Consider the following 6,891-nt stretch of genomic DNA (forward strand, 5'->3'; position numbering starts at 1 on the left):
TACACAGAGGGGCTGCCTCCCACACTCCATCAAGAGCTCTCAGGCCAGGGTACTTGGCTGAGGTAGCCCACTGGCCCTCGAGGGCCCCCATACCACAGGGGATGAGGCGGGCTAATGTTACACCACTGAACCCACTTACTAGAGGATACTAGATGACACAGGCTTTAATGGCTTGCGAGAAGCTACCAAAAGTCGTGGATCAGATGTTCACAAACGCTCTGTCACATGAACATCCTACTTAAGACATCTGACCACACACAACTTAGGTTGTAGATGAAAGGCAGGGAACTTGATGGAAGTATAGGCATTTTCAGTATGTCTTGATATCGTAAAATGAACCTCCACTATAGAAAAATGCATGGAAGAAATACCTACTGGTTTATCATCTGATAACCTTCAAAAAGAAACCTAGCATAACAACATTCCCAATGTTATTCAACAAAACCCCATCATTGTCCTCCAACAATAAATACATCTGTAGAACCACCACTACAACCCATAAAGTAGAATTCTTAGGCCTTATGCCGGGGTGGATACACATACCTGATACCTTTCAATAATTTAGGAACCGGAGTATGCTATCCAGCTTGCTTACCTTTGGCTTTCTGATGTCCTGCTGACATAACTGATCTATATGCACAATGAAAGTGAACTGTAGCTTGTAGACATGAAGGAAAGCTATCTGAGGATTAATGGAAGCGTTGGCAATTGTTTTACTGATAAAAACTCTTCATCTTTTTTGGGTTGTTTGTGATTTATTTTGGAGGTCTTAAGTGCTACTAAAGTCATGTGGGATGCACTGTCAAGGGACTATCTAGTTTTACTGGCCTTGTCTCACTCCAGTGCTAAAACAAATCCTTTCTTGAATAAAGGGCAGACTTTTGTTGAATAACTTGCTCATTTCGAGAGCTGGGTACAGACGTAAACAATGGCTGCAATTTCTACAAGTCATTTCCTTTGTGGGGATCATAGACTTGAACATTCATCACTTGAGCAGACCAACCAATACGTTTTGTTCTGTCATCATACTAATCGCATGCTGTGGAACATCTCCAAACATGTTTATCAAGGTTATGTTAGGTTCGGCTCATCATTTCTTTCCATTCTTAGTAGCATTAGCATGCCATGAAGTGGTACTGTCCATTGCAGATCTTGGCAATGTTTGCAGCTTATATTTGCACCATAAGATTATTTCCCCATCCAATAAGAGTAAATCATTCACCAAATTACGTATAATTGAATTTCTCCAGCATGCTGGTTTTGACTCCAGGACTTTGGTAATTTGGGAAATGTGTCCCATGGATGGTTAGGCACCCACAATTGAATAAATACTGTTGCGCGTGCATAGACTGGATGCCCTTGCCTGGACCTAGGCTGGGCCTAGGCTGACAGTCTTATTTTAGAGGGTCATCTAGTGACTGTTATGTTTTGCAGGCACTGGCGCTGAGGAAAGGTGATTCATTATGTGGTGGTTTCGCTGGATGTAAATGCCATTGTTTGGGGTGCTTTAGTGAGCTAATTCTTAGCACAGCCTGGCCCCACTCATTTTGTGGCGAGCTTGTCTCTGTCGTGAATTTGGCAGTCCTAACATATGGTCAGTTTATTAAGGTACCTTTGCAGAAATGTGTGCAGTCTACCACATATATTAGCAGTCTTTTGACATCTCACTCATATCCATCGGAGTAGGAATTGCTACCAGAGTCACTTTCAAATGGTTTTGTGGAAAAGGATTGCATGCAGGTCTTGCTTCATTCATGCAGTCGATGTAGGCAGCACAGCCCTGAGTTGGCAAAACCTATAGGTCTGCCTTGCATCCAAAAATATGACTAAACACAAGCACGTGTCCAAAAAATGTTTGAAAGTGGCAGCGTCTTTTTGGAGTTAGTGTGTGAAATTGGACACGCTACAACGGGTCTACTTGTTCTACATGTGTTGCAATGCATAAAGAGGGCTCAGTGTTGCTGGGAGATACTTTAATTTAAGTATGGTTCCCTGTTTTTTACAGATACATGCAGCGGAGTAAAATAAAAAAACAAGGAGTAGACAGGATTTCCTAAGGCATTTTAAACCGCTGCAGGTGTGCTTATGAATTGAAGCTCATGTTTTCAGACAATTATGTTTCGTGGCTACTTGGAGATAAAACCCACAAGACATCTGAATAGGAGTATATATTGTATAGCTGCAGCACCTGCATAATCAAACAATTGTGGAAAGTGCACTTTCAAAAAATAAAAATCAGTATTCACTAGCCCAATCCTCTGCCCCATCTTGCCTGTTGGAGGTATATAACCTTAAAGTAACTTACTTGTTCCTGCTATACTCACTGCACCCTTATCGACTATGAATGTTATAAGGCAAATACTTTCTGTCGCATGATTGCCTATATTGACGTCTTGTAGAATGCAACAATGAATGCCAAGCTCCCTGAGCTCGCCTGTCATCTTTGTCTTGCACCATTGGTGTACCGAAAACATAGGGACGCCATATACTTACCATACCACTGCTGTCCACCCCACTAAATCAGACTGGTACAGGTTCACTAAAAAACTGTTTCCGTGGTACTAATTGGCTGTTTACAATTTCACTGTGTTTTGCTTACATGGCAGAAACCTCAAAGCAACCCTTAGGAAGAAAATCTAGATTGCATGCCCGCTCAGTTAATAAGAAAACGAGAGAAATTGGGAAATATGTTGGTTTTTGTAACACCATGTTCACTAGAAATTGACTAGTAAAAAGGTTTTACAGCCTGTCATAGGAAGGAGCTCACAGAGTAAAATAGTCCAATACATCAGATTCTGCCTCAGAACACTTGGGGGCATATTTATCAATCTTTCCTGCAGCGCAACACAGCAAGCTACCTCGCTGCATGAAAGGGAAAGGGCATAAATGCACCATATTTATCATTATACAACATATTCCTGTCATTTCCTAGCACTAGCACACTTTTCGCTGCTTAGCATCAACGCAGACACGGTTGTGTCATGTTGCCAGTGTGCCTACGTTGAAGGCAGGAGTGGTTTTGTGCAGGAAGGGGCACCTTCCTCCAAAAAAACAATCCTTAGAGGAATGTTTCTCTTTCCATGTAAGCTGCAGAATGCAGCACACTTAGAAAAATCTAACAATGAGGAGAAAAAAATATATTTCTCCTCGTTGCACCTCTGGTGAGGAGGAGTACTATTCTGAAACATTCCCATGTCTACCAGTGTAGGTAAATTTGGGAATGTGTCAGAATCCATTGGTGAATGTGTGTGAACACCCATAATCCACCTATTGAATGCCTCCCTGACGCAGAGTAAAGCAAGGTAGCGATTTGCACTGCCTTGTGTTAATCTAGATTTATCAAGCCACGCAGGGCCATGCAAGGTGGCCTTGAATGGCTTGATAAATCTCACATAGGTTTTATGTCACCCTTGTGCCCCCTTGCATGGTGCAAAGGCGACACAAAACCTTGGTAAATAAAATACTATCATACTTTTAAGCACCTCACACACCTTAGATTGAACACTTTGAAACATACAACATATCTGTTTGCTGGGGTGAGGTATTACCTTGCCCAAATATTGTGTGTTTTGCCATGAGATTCTACCAGGAGCTCCATAGCTCAAACTGAACTGCCATAGACAACATAATCTACATTTCTACCTTCACCTCTAATATCTTCCAAGGACCGGTGCTTAGGAGGTCTTTTCAGCAGCCCCTTTGCTAACAAAGACTTCATTGAACTTCTAAAGGGGGCCCAGCCACCATCTGCCATACCTCAGTGTCTGGCTCTCCACCCTCTGACCACAGAAGTGCAGAGAATAAACTTCCACTATCTTTGGAAGTTGTACTCGCCCTTCATGTTGTACTTGTACTATGTCAAACCAGACACATCCAAATGACCCCACCTGCTTTGTAATTAATTCTTCGAGCCAACCATAAGGATGACCATCACCAGACATCTTCTCCAGCATTTCCAATGTTTGCATTCGTTACCTATATATTTTCTAACATTGCTATGATACAGCTTCCTTTGAGAGGAGCATAGCGTTCTCTGTTTCCCTACATACACTCTCAGCCATTATCTTTCACTTTCAGCCCTTTAGTTCATCAGTTGACCTGGCTGGAGCAGTGGTTTAGTAGTAGCTAAGCAGTGGACAGATTGCTTGCCTGATTCTAATACCTAAAATAACTCTATCTTCACACATGCATAATGTTGATTCTTTTTACGTCTGCTAGCTGAATGATCAATCCCACTGACCATGTGCAGGTGTAACCCCCACCTTCCGCTAATGACTACAAATAAATCCTCTTAATTTAATCACTACATGAAACTGGAGTGAATGCATGGCATGGTTTGGTTAGGCACACAAGACTGATTCCAATAGTCAACAATAGCCAATACTACTAGACTGACCACTAACTTTGCTTTCTAGAGTAGTGTGCGGCTCGGTGTGAAGCACTCCAATGCCTCGTCAGGTGTAGTAAGCACTATATAAATGCAATTGCAAATATTAATAGTTCTTCTGTCTCACTGCTAAGGATGGCAGAAAACGTAGATCACTTGTGACATCAGGGAAAACAGTATTGATACCTCTTCCTACACACCAGCTACTCCTAGTATCCGTTGTATACCGATAGACCTTCATACCTTTTGCCCAGGATGCTTTGATATAAGTAGTAGCTGATCCCAGAAGGTATAGCTTTGCTGTGAGCACCCCTGAAAGCCTACATGCCACCAGAGTGAGCCTACCCTCCAAACCCAGGTTGTGAAACAGCTCCAGGGAGTCATTCAATAACCAAGGAAAGGTTGGAATAAGAATTGGACAGTTGAATGAATTCTTGGAATGAATGGAACCAAAGTTGTGCTCTCCACAACGGAGTTACCAATGTGATGCTTGCCAAATGTCTGCAGATATTGGAAACAAATCTCAGAAACTTGACAAATGATGGAGAAGCATAAAGATTCCCACTGGACCAATCCTGACAAAAAAACATCTGTTGCTAGAGCTCAGGTCTTCAGTCTCCAGTTACAAAATCTTCCTAAATCAGCTGTCAAGCAGGATGCAAAGAGGTCTACACTGAAAATACCCCATGTCTTCTTCAGATACTGAAATACCTGGAGATCAAGACAGTACTCTGTACTGGCTTATGTGGTCCTTCAATACCAATCTACTACTCCATTGCACAGTCCCAGAAAGTATTCTGCCATCAGAGATATTTTTCTCTGAGGAAACAATTCTCAAGAGACCTGGCTCGACCTACCTTGACCAGCCAATAGATTTGGCCTTGTTCTTCCCAATCTGTTTATGTACTTGACTGCTGTAAAGCTGTCAATGAGAAGGAGGATCGCACAATTTACCCTGCTTTTTGCAAAGCTTTGGATTGCAAAGGAGCCAGCAAGATGCCTCAAACAATATATATGAATTAAGGATTCCTTCCTGGGCCATCCTTCTCAAGACGCATAACTGCCACATCATCTGACCCAGTCCCCCAGATTTGCATCTGTTTCTAAGATAAGATGGCAGACATAGGAAAGTTTGCTCATCAATTCCATGCGTCTATATGACTTAGCTTACAACTCATCTCCTCTTTTGACTCCTGATCTAAAGGGACTGTTAATGAGTATTCTAGACCTCTCTGAAGGTATCTTAACTTCAGGCTCTATAAAACCTAGAAAAATCACCGGAATTGAGGACAAGAACAGACCCACCAGCCTCAGCAACTGGAGGTTGGTTGATGTTGTGACAACTGAGGGCAAGAGCAGACTCACCAGTCTCACCAACTGAAGATTGGCCGATGTTGTGACGACATAACCCTCAATTCCATCTCTTTCACCTTTAATGTTGCTTCTGGCAACAGAAGAATTTCCTTTTCGCAATCCACCAGAAACACTAAGAATTCTATCCTTCTTCAGGGCACCAACTCTGATTTTTCCACAGTGATAATGTAACCCAAAGATTATATCAACCCCATGCTCCCCTAAACGTGATTCGCCAACCTTCCTTTCTCCTGTCCCAGGAATATGATATTATCCAGTGTTCTGTGCTCTGAAGGCCACCACCAGAGGCCATATCAACTTGGTGAAGCAACAAGGAGAAGAGGAGCAACCAAATAGAAGGGGCATGAATCTCAACACCTGTCCTTGTCATGGAAACTGCAAACATTGCCTGTGCTCTAGACATATTGGCACTATGAAGTAGGTGTCTTTTAAATCCAGGCACATAATCCAGTTCCCCAGAAGATGGATGTCCTTTAGACATATGATTGTCTCTATTTTGAAGGGGCTGGACAAACTAAGTTGGTTGAGCACCCTCAAATTATTACTGGATGATATTTTTTGTTCTTCTTCTGCATTAGCAAAATGTTGCTGAAGAAACTTTGGGGAGTAAGCAACATGGATCTATAGCATCCTTCTACAACAACTGCTGTAACTCTTCTGTAACCAGCACCCAGTAGCTGTGAGACAAAATAATAGGCAAAGACCACCTATCATGTATTGGGGTTGTGTAGAATTCTATTTGAAACTCACAGTCTTTATTACACACAGGTCTTCTGATGTTAAACTCCACTGTTGAACAAAAAGGGCCAACGTGCCTCCAAATGCCAAAGGCAGGAAGGATAGTACACTTACATTTAGTTCCGCCTCCCCTTGCTTGGCCTCTGCTTATGACAAAGCAGCCACCTATATTTGTGGGAAGAAAGTTGGTCTTAATTTATCTATACTGTTAGCAGTAGAGGGATCTGTAAAACGTCCCTCGGATGGTTAAATGACTCCCACATAAAAACACATGAGCCAGAGATGAGTGTGACTTGCAACGAAAGGCAAAGATCTCAATGTACCACCCAATTTCTTTAATAAACATATCTCCAATCAGAGACCTTTGAGAATTGGACCCTACATCTGAGGGC

The 6,891-nt window shown here is 42.3% G+C and overlaps 1 non-coding gene across 1 annotated transcript; it reads left to right on the plus strand.

The window, feature by feature from the left end:
• Positions 1–794: 794 nt before the first annotated feature.
• Positions 795–921, plus strand: LOC138262522 (small nucleolar RNA SNORA35). The gene has a single exon (XR_011199247.1). It is a non-coding gene; the product is annotated as a small nucleolar RNA SNORA35 (small nucleolar RNA).
• The last annotated feature ends 5,970 nt before the right edge of the window (positions 922–6,891 follow it).

This window comes from Pleurodeles waltl, chromosome 10 (genome assembly GCF_031143425.1).
Source record: "Pleurodeles waltl isolate 20211129_DDA chromosome 10, aPleWal1.hap1.20221129, whole genome shotgun sequence".
Lineage (NCBI taxonomy): Eukaryota > Metazoa > Chordata > Amphibia > Caudata > Salamandridae > Pleurodeles > Pleurodeles waltl.